Raw genomic sequence first — 15074 nt, 5'->3', positions numbered from 1 at the left:
GGCTCTTTTACATCACTCGGGCCCTGTCCCCAGCCTCTCGCCCAGGACAGGCCGTTGAGATAGCCTTTCCTAGGGGCCATTGTTAGAACAGTAGAGTCCAGCAGTCAGAGTGGCTCTCACACTGCCCAGAACACCAGGAGCCCAGCAGTCTGCAGCTCCGGGTTGGTTGTGACCAGCTCCTGTGCCATGAAAGGCTGGGAGCAGAGAGGCCATTGCCAGGGAAACTTGAAACGTGAGTCCATGTTCTACTCTCTCCTTCAGGACTACGGCCATAAGAGCTACCACTTACTTTGTTTATTTTAATTGACAAATAATAACAGTATACCTTTATGGTATGCAACATGATGTGATGATATATGCACACAGCATGAAGTGATCAAATCAGACCAATCAGTATATTCCTCACTTCATATACTTTTTTTTTTAAAGACTTATTTATTTCTTTGAAAGGCAGAGTTACAGAGGCAGAGAGAAAGAGGGAGAGAGAGAGGAGGGTGAGAGGTCTTCCATCTGCTGGTTCACTCCCCAAATGGCCACAATAGCTGGAGCTGGGCCTAGCCAAAACTAGGAACCTGGAGCTTCTTCCAGAACTTCCACCTGGGTGCAGGGGCCCAAAGACTTGGGCCATCTTCTTTTGCTTTCCCAGGCCATAGCAGAGAGCTGGATCAGAATTGGAGCAGCAGGGACTTGAACCGGCACATATATAGGATGCTGGCACTGCAGGTGGCGGCTTTACCTGCTACACCACAGTGCTGGCCCCACTTATCATTTCTTTGTGGTGAGCACATCTAAAATCAACTGTTTCAGCAATATTGAAATAGACAGCACTACACTAATTATTAACCGGAGCTACCATGCTGGGCAAATGTCCACCAGAACCAGAGTTCCTCCTATGTAACGAAACATCTACCTTCCCCTGTGCACTCCCTCGCCCCTGCATTTCCGGTCATCACCATTCTACTCTGCTTCTGTGAGTTCCACTTCGTAAGATCCCATAAGTGTCTTTGTTTAGTGCTGCTATAATGAAATACCTGGGGCTGGGTTATTTTCGAACAGTTCTGGAGGCCAAGTTCAAGGTGCCGGCAGGTTTAGTTGTCTGGTCAGGGGGCTGCTGTCTGCTTCCAGGATGGTGCCTTAGTGCCCCATTCTCCAGAGGGTAGGAGTGCTGGGTCCTCACGTGGCGGAAGGCAGAAGGGCAAGCCGACCACCATGGGCTGAAGCCACTTTTATAAGGGCCTTCCCTAATCCCATTCTTGGGGTGGGAACCCTCATAGCCTAATCCTGCCTTGAACCACCTCTCCTCCTACTGCCATGTTGGCTCTACTAGAATTCAGCAGGGGACACATCAAACTGTAGCCGTGTGTGACTGAGAACATGCAGTGCATGGTTTTCTGTGCCTGGTTTATTTCCCTTTGCAAGATGGCCTGTGGGTTCATCTGTGTCCTCACAAATAACAGAATGTCTTTTTTTTCTTAAAGGCTGTCATAGTATGCCATGGTGTTTATGAAGACACCAATTTATTTATTTATTTGACAGCTAGAGTTAGACAGTGAAAGAGAGAGACAGAGAGAAAGGTCTTCCTTCCTTTGGTTCACTCCCCAAATGGTTGTTTCGGCTGATGCTGCGCTAATCTGAAGCCAGGAGCCAGGTGCTTCTTCCTGGTCTCCTATGAGGGTGCAGGGCCCAAGCACTTGGGCCCTCCTCCACTGCCTTCCCGGGCCACAGCAGAGAGCTGGACTGGAAGAGGAGCAACCGGGTCTAGAACCTGGCGCCCATATGGGATGCTGGTGCTGCAGGCGGAGGATTAACCAGGTGAACCATGGTGCCGGCCTCAACACCAAATTTTTTTTTTTTTTTTTTGACAGGCAGAGTGGATAGTGAGAGAGAGAGAGAGAAAGGTCTTCCTTTTGCCGTTGGTTCACCCTCCAATGGCCGCCGCGGTAGGCGCGCTGCGACCTGCGCATCGCGCTGATCCGATTGCAGGAGCCAGGTGCTTCTCCTGGTCTCCCATGGGGTGCAGGGCCCAAGGACTTGGGCCATCCTCCACTGCACTCCCTGGCCACGCAGAGAGCTGGCCTGGAAGAGGGGCAACCGGGACAGGATCGGTGCCCCAACCGGGACTAGAACCCGGTGTGCCGGCGCCGCAAGGCGGAGGATTAGCCTAGTGAGCCGCGGCGCCGGCCCAACACCAAATTTTTGAAACCCAGTCATCCACGACCGGGTACTTGGGTTGTTTCTGTATCTTGGATATCATGGGGTCATGGTGCGTAAGCGTGGACGTGTAGATGCTCCTCTCATAGACTGATTGCAGTTCCTTTGGAGGCACGCCCAGAAGTGGGGTCCCTGGATGACAGGGCAGTTATAGTTTTAGTGTTTTGAGGGAACCCCCCCCTACTGTTTTCCAAAATGGCTGTGCTCATTCTCATCCCTGCCCACCGTATGGGTGGGCTCACCAATGTCTCTTTTGACTTTTGCTACTGTAACTGCCAGGGCTCCCTGGGGCTTTCCAGGACTTCCGAGGGGCCAACCCTGTGCAGGTGCTTTACTTGAACCATCACCTGTAGCTTTTGCACCCATGCTCAGCAGTAAGTAGTAGGTGCTACGGAATCCAAGGAAACGGAGGCTTCTCAAGGGCTCGGGGTGAGATGCGTGGCTCCCAGATGTGTCTAGGATAGGGGACAGGGAGGTCTGATTCTGCAGCTGTGGGCTGCACACTGATTTTTTTTTTTTAATCACAGCCTCTTGGGGGCAAGAGGAGATGGTAAGAACAGTTTCAGGGAGGAGAGAGCGATTCAAGGTGGCAACTGGAAGGTTTCCATGAGATGCTTGCCTGTTTTTTGAAAGGCTTGTGAAGGAGGCACTTGTGTATAAATGGAGTCACACCACCCCTGAATCCCTGGCGCCTGTTTGGGATGTCAGAAGTGGGACAGCCACTTCCTTGGCTTCAGTTGATGGGAGACAGACCAGCTCAGGCAAGCTGCCTGGGTGTACCAGCCACGCACAACAACCCAGCAGCACACAGTAGGTGCTTAATTTTTTTTTTTTTTTGACAGGCAGAGTGGACAGTGAGAGAGAGAGAGACAGAGAGAAAGGTCTTCCTTTGCCATTGGTTCATCCTCCAATGGCCGCCGTGGCGGGCGCACTGCGGCCAGTGTACCACGCTGATCCGATGGCAGGAGCTAGGTGCTTATCCTGGTCTCCCATGGGGTGCAGGGCCCAAGCACTTGGGCCATCCTCCACTGCACTCCCGGGCCATAGCAGAGAGCTGGCCTGGAAGAGGGGCAGCCAGGACAGAATCCGGCGCCCCGACCGGGACTAGAACCCGGTGTGTCCATGCCGCAAGGCGGAGGATTAGCCTATTGAGCCGCGGTGCCGGCCGGTGCTTAATTATTTATGGAATTTGTTCAAGCCGCAACTTAGGGAGCCCAGCCTGTTCCATATGGGCATGTTGTTGTGTCTCTCAGGCACGGCCTGGTGCCTGCTTTGTGTGCCTCTTTTAGGTGCGCGTTTGTGATCTGGGTAAGCAGGGCTGAGCATGGGCTATGCTTTCCCAAGGGACCTGTCTATTTACTCAGTGGCTGGGACCCTGGCTCTGAGGTCCTGGGGCACTGAGGACAGGCCAGGAGTCTGAGGTTAGGCTGTGTCAGCTACAGATTTGCTGGTACTTGGAGAAGCTGCAGCTGCTCAAGGGAGCCAAACTTTTGGAATCTTCTTAACGGTCTTTGTGGACAATAGGTGGAAGAGGGGCTCCTTTGCTGGCTGTGGGGAAATGCCCTTTTTATTTTTCTCCCCTGATTCTAGGGGAAGCTTGTTGGAGGGAGGAGAGAGCCAGGCTGGCTCCTCCTGTGGCCGGATCCCCAGCTTTGCCCCAGGTTTGCCTGCCAGCTGCAGATCACGGCCTGATTGGAACTGATCCTCCCCCAGGCGCTCAGCACCATGCCCATGAGATGGACAGACTGTGATGTGGCAGGAGACACCTGTGTCAGCCTCTCTTCTGTCCCTGGTCTGCCGGGCACTGATGCTCCCTGATACGCAGCATGGGCCGAGGCCTGTGCAAGGCAGGGTAGGGGCCCCTGGTGGGCAGGACTGAGGCAGGGATGGTCTTTGATGCCCTTGAGTCTGGAGAGGAGGCCTGCCTGGCCACAGAAGACTCTAATATCATGCAGGAGGTCTCTGGTCAGTGGAAGCCCCCTGTAATGCCCAGGGCACTGAGCGCTCTCTCAGCACCAACTCTCTCTGCTGCAGGCCAATCTGGAAATATTTTATCATGGCCCCTGGAAAATGTCACCAGGAACCTCGGGCTTTGCTTCAGCTGTCAGTTGGCCTCTATTAAGCACTCCTGTGCACTCTCCCTGGACCCAAGACAAGGTGGAGATGGGCAGGGGTCAGAGAGCTGCGTCCTGGTCCCAGGCCTGCTATCAACCAAACTGTGGTCTTGAACACAACTTTCTGGGCCTCAGTGGCTCTTTGTATGTAAAGGAGAGGTCTGGGTGCTAAGATTTCCCAGGGCTCTTCTCTCTGACATTGCACTTTCTTCTACCCCTGTTGGGCTCCTGCTCGCAGAACCAAACATGGGCTGGATCACACACAGCCAGCATCATGTCCCAGCCCAGAGCTCTGAGTACACAGGGGGCCCCCAGCCTTCTTTCTGCCTGCAGAGACCTAGGGTGACAGGAGGCATCTCACCCCAACCCCTCCCAGAGGCTGACCTTGCCAGCTCACTCACTGGCTGCCTGTGTACATGGCCCTGGGCTTGCTGGGCTTGGAGGGTGCAGACGAGAGAGAGACAGAGAGAGAGAGAGAGAGAGAGAGAGAATGCTATCTTCCCACTTGGTCATGTGGGCACCCTTGTCAGCTTGTCTTGGTGACGTCAGTAGTGTCACTCTCCATTTGGCCAGCACTCATCTTTTGGAGGTCTGTGGGGCAGAGGTTCAAGGTCTCTACTGGGGCTTCAGCCTGGAGCAGATTATCTTGAAGACTCTTGTTGCTCAGAGTGGCATGGACATCCCTGGGGAGCTTGCTAGCAGACTCTCACCCCCCACCCTGGGTCTACTGAATCAGAATGTGGGTTTGAGTAGGGCCAGGTGATTGGGAATCACATGGATGTTTCCCAAGCCCTGGTGTAGGGAGGGCCTTGTCCCTAGGCAGGAGGTCCAGGGCTCCAGAGCCTCTGCATAGCCCATGGCCAGGATTCCCTTTTAGGTGGTCACCTTGCTATTGCTGAGGGCTGCAGGTGAGACATGAGTCTCTGGGCTCTTCTGAGAGTACTGGGGCTGAGTGTTGACACCCCCAGGGTGTATCTGTGTGGAGTGAAAGTCTATCCTCTTCTTCGGGCCTCTATAGTCCCTGATTTGTAGAAGGCTTCCATGCTTTCTATGCCTAATAGACTATGCCTGATAATGACCAAGCTCAGTCTCTCCTTGTGAACACACACACCCCCCTATATATGGGTTTTTACCCAGATAACTTGGCTTCAGATAAGGTCCAAGAACCCCTGAATTGCTATACAGAATACGAGTTTATATGCATTTTCCTGGAGCCAGAGCGAGAGTGAGAGAAAGAGAAAGAGAAAGAGAGAGAGAGAGAGAGAGGCAACGAATCCATGGCTTTTCTGGATTCCCCAAGGGGTCTATGACCTAAAAAAGCCAAAGGACCTTTGGTCTCCATCCAAGTCTGCTTGGGATTTGTTTAATACCTTTCTGTTTGGAGACAAATCAGGGACTAACTGAAGGGTTCTTTATGGAAACGGCTTCTGTGCCGCCAGTTAGGCAGGACTTCACTCTCTCTGCTCCTCTAAATTTCTCTTTGTTCTCCCTATTATCTCTATCAAGGGTTATTTTCAGGGCTGATTGGAAGCGGAGAGTGGGTCTGGCAGCACAGTGACAGGAGAGAAGGCTTGCTGGAAAAAGCATGGGCACGCGTGGAGAGCAGGCACAATTAGCCCGTGGAATTGGCCCATATTCCTTCCTCTCCTTCCTTTTCTGAGTGAACCAGTGAAGCCATTTTCTAGAAAATGGCAAAGAGCAGATTCAGGCTTGCAATTTCCTTGTCTCCGCACAGATGGATGTTCTGGGAGAGAAGCCATGTCATCGTGCTCTGGACAGCCACAGGCGCTCTGGCCTTGGGGTCTGATTTTCTATTCATCCTCCCAGGGATTTGCAGGGCTGTGGGTGGGGGGCACCTCTGGGCTGCCAGGCCAGGTCTGCAGCACAGAAGTGAGACCACTGCCGATGACCCTGTTCACCCTCGACTCCTGCACCTTTAAACCATGCGGCTGCAGGAGGGATACCCATGGTGCCGGTGATTTCCCAATTTCTTTCTTTCTATGCTTTAAAAATGTCTTTTTAAATTTCTTCTTAATTTATTTTATTCAAGTGGCAGACACCTTCCCCTCCCTCTTGTCCCCCCTCTCCCCCAAAAGACATCCTGTCAGCTGGTGCACCACTCAAGTGGGCAGGAGAAATCATTCCAGATCTCCCAGATGGGTGGCAGGGACCCAACTACTTGATCCATCATTTGTTGCCTCCCAGGGTGTGTATTATCAGGAACCAGGATTGAAACCCATGCACTCTGATGTGAGATGCGGGCATACCAAGTAGCAGCTTAACTGTCATGCCAAATGCCCAGCCTGCTCCCAAGTTTCTGATCCCATCATAGCTTTCCCTCTTTATTTTTATTTTTATTTTTATTTACTTATTTGAAATGCAGAGAGTGAGAGAGTCAGCAAGCTCCCATCCACTGGTTCATTCCCCAAATGCCCTCAATAGCTGAGGTTAGGCCAGACCAAAGTCAGGAACCTGGAATTCAATCTACGTCTCCCACATGGGTGTCAGGGACCCCAGTATTTTTTAGAGCCATCCCCTGCTGCCTCTCAGGGTGTGCATGAACAGGAAGCTGGAATTAGAAGTGGAGCCAGGACTTGAACCCAGGCACTCTTATTCGAGGTCTGGGCGTCCTAAGCAGCAGCTTAACAGCTGTGCCATAGTCACGCCCCTTGACCTCAGTTCTTGGATGTTGATACCGTTTGGTCTTGAAGGTAGAAATGGAGCTCTTTACCTTTGAACTTCTGAGAATATGGCACTTGTTTCTCCCTGTCTTGCTCACCTCATCAAATCTTCCAGGCCTTTTTAAATAATCAGTGCATTTGACCGCACCCTAGCACCCTGCTGGATCTTGCCTGTTATAAGGGCAGACTTAGCCAACATAGCATCTTCACTTCAGCCAATCAGCTTCACTTACTGCCCCGCAGAGCACCTGTAATCCTACATCTCCATGTTTGCCAACAGGTTTGCCACCTCCCTGACCTTCCCACTTCAACAAATTATGGTCCTTTCCACTCCCACTTCCCTAACAAGTTTAGCATCTCTCACCTGGAATGAATCTGTCCCATCTCCTTGCATGCCTGGATTCTCCGTTCACCTGGGTGGGGGGGACTTCGCCGCCTCTGGCGCCCTCATTTACTTGATGCTCAGCTGATGCCATTGTGGGGACACCTGGACCACTAGAAATGTCTTCTTTGTGCTGAGCCCAGATCTGCCCCCTAATCTCTCCCCACTGACACTGTCCTCTGGGGTTGCTCTGTAGCTAGGAGCGTGGGCTTTGAAGTCAATTGAGAGGAGTTTAAATTTCAATTCTCTCATTTACTAGCTGTGTGACCTCAGGAAAGCCACTTAACCTCTCTAAGCATGAGTTTTCTTGCTGTGAAGCAGGGCTAATAATAATACTTATTTCAGAAGGTGGCTGTGAAGTTTAAACATCTTTGAGGCACAGAGTGGGCGTGCATTCAGGAATTGTAGTTCTTGTTATAATTTTACTTTCTACCTCTCTTAAGCTTCTCATTTGGCCTTAAATTGCTCTTATTTGGTCTCATTTTTCCCATGTGTGTCTGGTCCACTCAGCCAGACTGAGCTCTTGGTGGGGACGGTGACAGCTTCATCTCTCCCCATCCCACTCATTTTAGGAGGGCTGGGGCACTGTGCATGCTTCTCAGTGGGTGCTTGACTGATCCACACCAGTGGGAAAACACTTGCTCCAGAAGTAGCTGAATTCAAGCAACTTGGCAAGTAGTTCAGATTCAGCCCTGGTCAGCCATGCCTGGTGGGTTTGCACTACTTAGGGTGGGGTAAGGGGTTCCTCTCTACCTACAAGGGCCTTGAATTCAGTTGCCGGAGGAAATGGGGACACTTCCTGAACAACACTACATCTAAAGTGGTGCAAGCATGCCCCTGTCAGCTTGGCACAAGTGATGGCACTGACAGTCTGAGAGACCACGTGAGTACTTGGAGAAGCAGCCAGCCCCTTCTTGGAATCTACAGGGGAGGTCCTGGGAACCATGGGGAGGAAACTCTGGGGACCAGGCTGGTCTGGGGCATTGTACATGGCTGCATCATGAGGCCACACAGGCTGTCATCAGAGGCAGGTGCATGGAGCCAGGGGCCCAGGCTGGTAAGTCCAGGGGTTGGGAGGCTCCTGTTAAATGTCACCATGCTCACTGTAGAGCTTCTTGAAGGTACTTCCCAGGCTGCCAAGACAGATGCAGAACCAAACTCCAGGGGCAGGCTGCCAGGGGCCCTGTTCCTGTGCTTCTGTCCCGTTCTGCCTGCCTTCTGCAGGCCCTGAGCTAGTGTTAATGTTTGCCATGCTGGTGAGAGGCTACAATGGGATCTTATGAGCATCGGAGCCTCTGGGACTGAACTCCCTGAGGCAAGGCCGTGGTTTAGCATGGGATCCAGCCGGATCCTGGGGAAGAGGACCTTGTGCAGGTGAAGCACTGATGATTTTGGCAAAGAAAATAAGTCTCACCTGCTTTCTGTGCTACCCAGGTCTCTTGCAGCAAGTGGGTTTGTATTCAGCTAAAACATTTAGTTTATTTATTTATTTATTGTAAAGGAAATCGGATCAGGGGAACATTAAAGGTGGAGCAGTGAAATGGATAAAGCAGAACTCCCAGAAAGGCACAACCTTGTGCAAGCGCTGCTCACAAACCAAGGAGAAAAGTAGCTAATGAGAATGTGGCTCTCCCCGGGTTCCAGGATGTGATTTCCAACCCCTTCCCTCTTAGGACTGTCTGACATGAACAGAGAGACAAGCTGCAGCAGGCAATCGTCCTGGGGCACCAGCCGTGTCCACCAGCCCCATCTGTTGTGTGTCCGCCTGGGACGGGTCCGCTCATTTCACGGTGACACTGGAACCTGGCCCCTGTGGTGGGACAACTAGGGAAGATCGTTCTGCCCACAAAATGAAAGGGCACCAGCCAGGAGGACTGCAGTCTCAGCTGAAGAGCCACCTGAGCCCCAGCTCCAAGCTGGGAGTAGCCCCAGCGGCTGTCTAACATCAGGGAAGCTGCTAAGAGGCAGCGGGCTGGAGAAGCCCTTTAAGAGCAGGGCAGGAGCAGGACAAGACGGTGCTGCAGGGTTGCAAGGACATTAGGCATTGCAAGCGCCTGTGCCATGCAGACAGAGGGAGGAGACCTGGAGGCCAGGGTCCCTGGAGCCTTGGTGGGGGCTGTCACCAGGAGAGGGGGTAGCAATGGTGGCACAGCATGGTAGGTGGCCCTCCACTTTTTCCTCGCAACAGCTGAGTGGAGAACACCCTGAGGAGCAAGCAAGGAGCAGGCCAGCCTGCAAGGAGGAAGGACTCGGACCCTGAGTTACTATTTGAGGAGAGTCACCCAGCAGAGCAAGGGGCTGTTGCATTGTGAAGCAAGTGATCGTTGTGTTTGGTGTTGGGGATTTGAGGTTGTTTGTTACGACATTTCGTTTACCCCTGATTTCATGGCTGCTAACCCAGCCTATGGACATAACTCATAAACACATTTTGGAGAACCACTTGTGTGCTATGCAGCCAGTGGGGGCAGCCTACTGTGCCCAAGCAGACAGCGCAGAGAGCCTCTGAGCATAAGGATGGGGATGAAGCCCCAACCAAGCTGAGTGTGTCCCCACCAGGCCCAGGTGCTAGGAAGAGGCCATGGACCTTGCTTGGTTCAGCTGCTGATCTGTACCTGTCTGTCGTGGGCAGAAAGGGCCAGCCAGTGTGACAGTCTGGCCCTCAGACTTCAGACTTTGTACAGTGCCCTTGGAAGATGTCACTTCTCACACCCAGCAGGTCGCACTGTTGTGTGGGACTTAGAGCACTCCGAGAGGCCCCTGGAGGGATACGAGGGCAGCTTCTTTCAGTTTTTGAATGATAAATGCACACCTTGGCCCTCCTGGCTTTCACCTGGACAAGAGAGAGATGTGCATTAAGGAAAGAAATGGCGTTATACCTCCAGCCTGCTCAGTGGGAAGCAGCAAGGGCAGGCAAGTGATGGGCTTGGTGTCCTGCTGGGGTAGTGCTGGCAGCAAGCCTGGGAGCTGCTTGTGTGTGTCCCCCGTGTCCCCACCCCCACCTCGGGCCATCCACCAGCTTCTCTTGGGGCCGCCCTGGAGGCTGCAGCACATGCATCTTTAATTTTTTCAATTAACAACAATAGAGAACAAATGGAGTGGCGTTTTAATTATTTATAATTCATTTAGGAATAAAATCTTTGTAAACTAAAGGAAAGGAAGAGCCATATTATTGGTTCTTAAAATTAAAAAAGGAGAACAATGAAAGGGAGAAAACCTATTCATCGAGCTGATTTTTCCAAAGCTTTCGCAGTGGTCCCTGCAGTGGAGACAAGAGCGCCCCCTGTCGCAGTGGGATCACGTCTGTGCTGGTGGTCCGAGGGCCACCTGTGCTCTTTTGCCTTTGCTCTTTTCCTGGTGGAGCCACTGAGCCACCTGCAGCCTATTGCTCTCCCCTGCTGTATCCACAGATTCCCCTGCCTGAAGTCCTCAACTGACCAGGGCCACCGGCGTAGAGGCATCCCAGACCCTAGGTATTGACAAGGACTTACCTTCAGGATGTGCACAAACCTGACTGCTGAGGCCTCCTGCCTCCGCAGGACTTATGGGAAAGGTACATGGGAAATGCACGTATCTACACACACACGTGCATCTATTCATTCTCTCCCAGGATAGCCAAGAATTCCAAGTTTGGGGGGGGGGTGTAACGAGAACACCTTTGGGGTTTACATTTTATAGTTGAAGTGTCCCGGTCAGAGAAGAGGCACCAGGATGGGCACAGGAATCAGAAAGGGCCATGCCTGAGGACAGCCTGGAAAGACAGGGAAGATTGAAATAAACACGAGTGAGGGGCCCAGCATTGGGGTGCAGTGGGCAAAAGTGCCACCTGCGACACCCACATCCCATATGGGTGCCGAATTGTATCCTGGCTGCTCCACTTCTGATCCAGCCGTCTGTCAATGGCCTGGGAAAGCAGTGGAAGATGGCCCAAGTGCTTGGGGCCCTGCCACCACGTGGGAGTCCAAAAAGAAGCTCCTGGCTTTGGCCTGGCCCAGCCCTGGCAGTTGCAGCCACCTGGGAAGTGAACCAGCAGATGGAAGATTCTCTCTCTCTCTCTCTCTCTCTCTCTCTCTCTCTCTCTCTCTCCTTCTTTCTCTGTAACTATGGCTTTCAAATAAATAAATAAATCTTAAAAAATTAAAATCAGTGCAGGTGAGGAAATGCAGGGGCAACCGTGCAGAGTGGGTGGGAATGAGGCTTGGGTCCCACTGAGTGGATCTCACAGGCTATGGTAGAGGGTTTGGTGTATGTTGGGGTCTGGGTTCCAGTTTCTCCCCTGGCCTTCCTTGTCCCTTCTGTGGACTTGGACCCTTCCACGGCCCTGCATTGTCCCTTCCCTGGGCTCCCTGCTTCTGTCTACCTGCAGGAATCTCTTTGATGCGTTGGCCCTAGGCCACTCTCCCTTGCTTGACCTCTTGAATGCCCCTCATCATTTCTGGGGTGAAGTGCAGCATCCCTAGGGGCACACTGGCCCCCTGAGTTCTGGTTCTGCCCCTTCCTGCCCATCACTGCTCTTCTGTTCTTGTGCTGCTGTGTGTGCGGTTTTCCCTGTGCTGGCAGAGAGGGACGAAGGCTGTCACAGGGTTTGCACCGGGAATGGCGTTGTCTCCCTCGTCCTCCACTTGTCAGCTCAGCCCAAAGCTGAGATGGAACACTCTGCATTCTTAACAGGGAGTTTGCCAACTGTGGGAGGCCTGGCATTTCCTCCAGGAAGAGCAAACCCTGGTCCCCAGCGTCCTCACTTGACCTCCACCCCGAGCCTCCTTCTCCGTGAAAGAAGCCAGGAGTGGGGAAGGCCTCCAGGAGGGTTTCGTGTGGGCTGCTGGTGTCTTGATCCTCAGCGGTCAGGGTTGCCAAATGCAGCAAGAGAGATCCTGGGAGAGCCTGGCCCATGACCCTTGAGTTTCAGGTCTCCTTGACCCCAGAGGCTGGTTTTGATTCTATCCTGGAACGCTCTCCTGCCGCCTACCTAACCTCCGTTTCCAAAAGAGAGAGTGGGAGGAGTGTGAGAGAGGACCCCGTTCCCTTCCCTCCCTGGGCAGCAGTCATCAGCCTGTCTGCTCAGGGGCCGTAATGTGGGCTGTGAGACTGACCGGAGACAGTGGGATCTGCTCAAGGTGCTGTTGGGTGAATCCCTAGCCATTCGAGGGATGATGGCAGAGAGCGACTGCAGGCTGCGATTGCACAGAAAGCCCTTTCACGATTACACCTCAAACTGAGACGGCTCAAGAATCCGCGTGTGGCCAGCAGGAATGCCTTGCGTGCCCATCCTGGTGTTCAGGTTGGTAATCTGAGCCGATGTCAGCTGTGGACAGGTGTAATGACAAGGGCAGGAGACATTCACCAGAGTGGAAATAAGCCCTAATACAATCAAGCAGTCAATCCAGGAACAGGCAATAACTGCACAGGTGCAATTCCAGACCTGGGAAGTCACTGACAGGATCATAAGCAAGGTCTGTCATGGACATCTCTATGCTCAGAGCCCAGGTTCAGAGGCTTGGCCTCGGCTCCACAGATGGACGCAGAGGGCAGGGTCAGGTGCACACCTGCGTGGATTCTCCAGTCATGGAGAACAGCACAGACGAAGGCTCAAAGGCTGCCACGCACCGGCCTGCTCTCGGTCACAGAAATCAACTCACCCCAGAGCTTCCCACTTGCTGTTTCTGGCTATGGCATCTCAGAGGGATGAGGCATTTTGTATTCTCAGGGCTAACAAAGGAAACTCAGTGCTTAAAGACTGCTGCCTGTTCCCAGCTCCCCGGCCTGCTCCAGCCCTGGGAGACTGGCTTGTTCCCTGGAATGGAGACAGGGACACTCATGCTCTGTCTGCATGGTACATTCTGTGGAGGGGCAGGGGCCCGGAGGTTGCCATGACCGCCCTGCGCTCCCCCAGCCGTGTGAGGAGGCTCCTGGTGAGGGCTCTCAGGCAGAAAGCCCCCGTGCTCAAGTGACTTTCCCAGGGAGAGCACACATCTGGCTTTGCCCTGTCTGGGGGCAGTGCTCTGCAGAGTTGTCAGAACTCACATAAGCTACACGCTCGTCAGTAGCAGTGGTGGAGGAAGACTTCCAAAGATATTGATGGGGATTGGTTGAGAAGGGTACAATGAGAACGAGCTTGAAGTGGCTGCCAAACAGGGACTGTAAACATGATTGGGACAACAGATTAATAATGCACTGGCTTGCTACCAATTTCTAATTCAATCTCTGCTCTGGTCCAGTTAAGAGTCTATTTTTCCTGGGTGTTCCTGCACTGTTCTCATTGGTGAGCTCTGGATTTCACGTTCTGGCCTGGAGAACCTTCTGTGTCCCCGCTTCTGCACCTGCTCAGAGGTCCTAGGAATTAAATCGTCGTCGTTGTGTTGCTGAGGAGCTCTGCACCCCCGGAGTCGCTCCGCACATGTGATCCACCCGTTTTGGACTGGACTTCCTGGCCAGCTGGTGCCATATTATGCGCTTCACACTCGAAGGCTCTGGGCTCCCCCGTTGAGTGCATCTTTAGAATGAAGCCTAACCCTGTATCATGCTCCTTTTTTGGCATACTTGGTCATAGTAATTCTCATGTGGACCATGCGTAGCTTCATTAGCATGGCACACTCCAGGGTTTCTGGCTCAGCCATTCCACCTTCAGTAGCACCTGGACTCAAGTCCACCAAGGTCGTCTGCGGATCTGTGATCTCAGCTCCTGTGTACGCTGAGGTCATTGCTGTGACCTGCAGTGGGATCGAGGGAAATGGACAGGGACTTTCTGCTTTGCTGCCACATTAGTCAGCTCCTTGATTGGCCGGGAATTCCCAAAGGTCTTGTCTTTCCCTGTAAGTTCCAGCTATGCCCTTTGAACCCAGAGTTATTCTAGGGAATATTTATCCAGCTCCGTTTCTGAGTATCTGTGAACCAGTGAATGCCCTGGGGTTGAGGGCTGCCAGTGAGCATGTGTCTGGGGTCTCTGAGGCTTTCTTAGGCATTCAAGGTTCAGCCAAGAGAGAAGAAAGCCTTTGTTCAAGGCTGGGATGAGCAAAGCCCGGCACCATTAGCTGTGAGCCTTGCCTGCTTGGGCAAGGGTGGCCTGACTGGGTGCTTTACCTTAAGTAACAAAAACTTTGAGCGACAAAACCCACAGCTCCTGAGCTACCTTCATTCATCTTTGGCTTCCCCTGTTTCTCCTTGTATCTGGCATAGAGTAAAGCAAGGTGGTTTGGAAAGGGAGAAACTCAGTAACACCCAGAGATTGTGCTCTTTATCTGAAACTCTTGTACTGATTGCAGTCTTTCTCTCCTGGTTTTCAAGATGCTTCCTTGAGAGGTGCCTTAGATTATGCAATATTGTTCATTTATTGTATTATTTATTCTACAATGCACCTTGAACATCCCCCGAAGGTTTGCCGCAGAGGGAACTGACTGGTCCTCATGGCCCAGTGAAGTTTATTCTCTTCTGGCACCTGATGTAACTGTAACGTTTCTGGTGCAGACTCTGCAGCAGAGAGAAGGAGCCTGGAGTCTGGATGGGGACTCTGGAGCTGAGCGTTGTGGCTTTAGCTCTGCTACCAGCCCACCGGGTGACCCTGGGTGAGAGACTCCTCTTTTTGATTTTGGTGTCTTAAAAACAATAACGAACATTGATTGAGTTTTGGAGTTGTAGACAGATGCGTTGTGTGAATTATCTCATTGAAGCCTTATAAAAGCCCGTGAGCTA

The sequence above is a fragment of the Lepus europaeus genome, chromosome 13 (assembly GCF_033115175.1).
Source record: "Lepus europaeus isolate LE1 chromosome 13, mLepTim1.pri, whole genome shotgun sequence".
Taxonomy (NCBI): domain Eukaryota; kingdom Metazoa; phylum Chordata; class Mammalia; order Lagomorpha; family Leporidae; genus Lepus; species Lepus europaeus.
Note: the sequence above shows the minus strand (reverse complement) of the source record.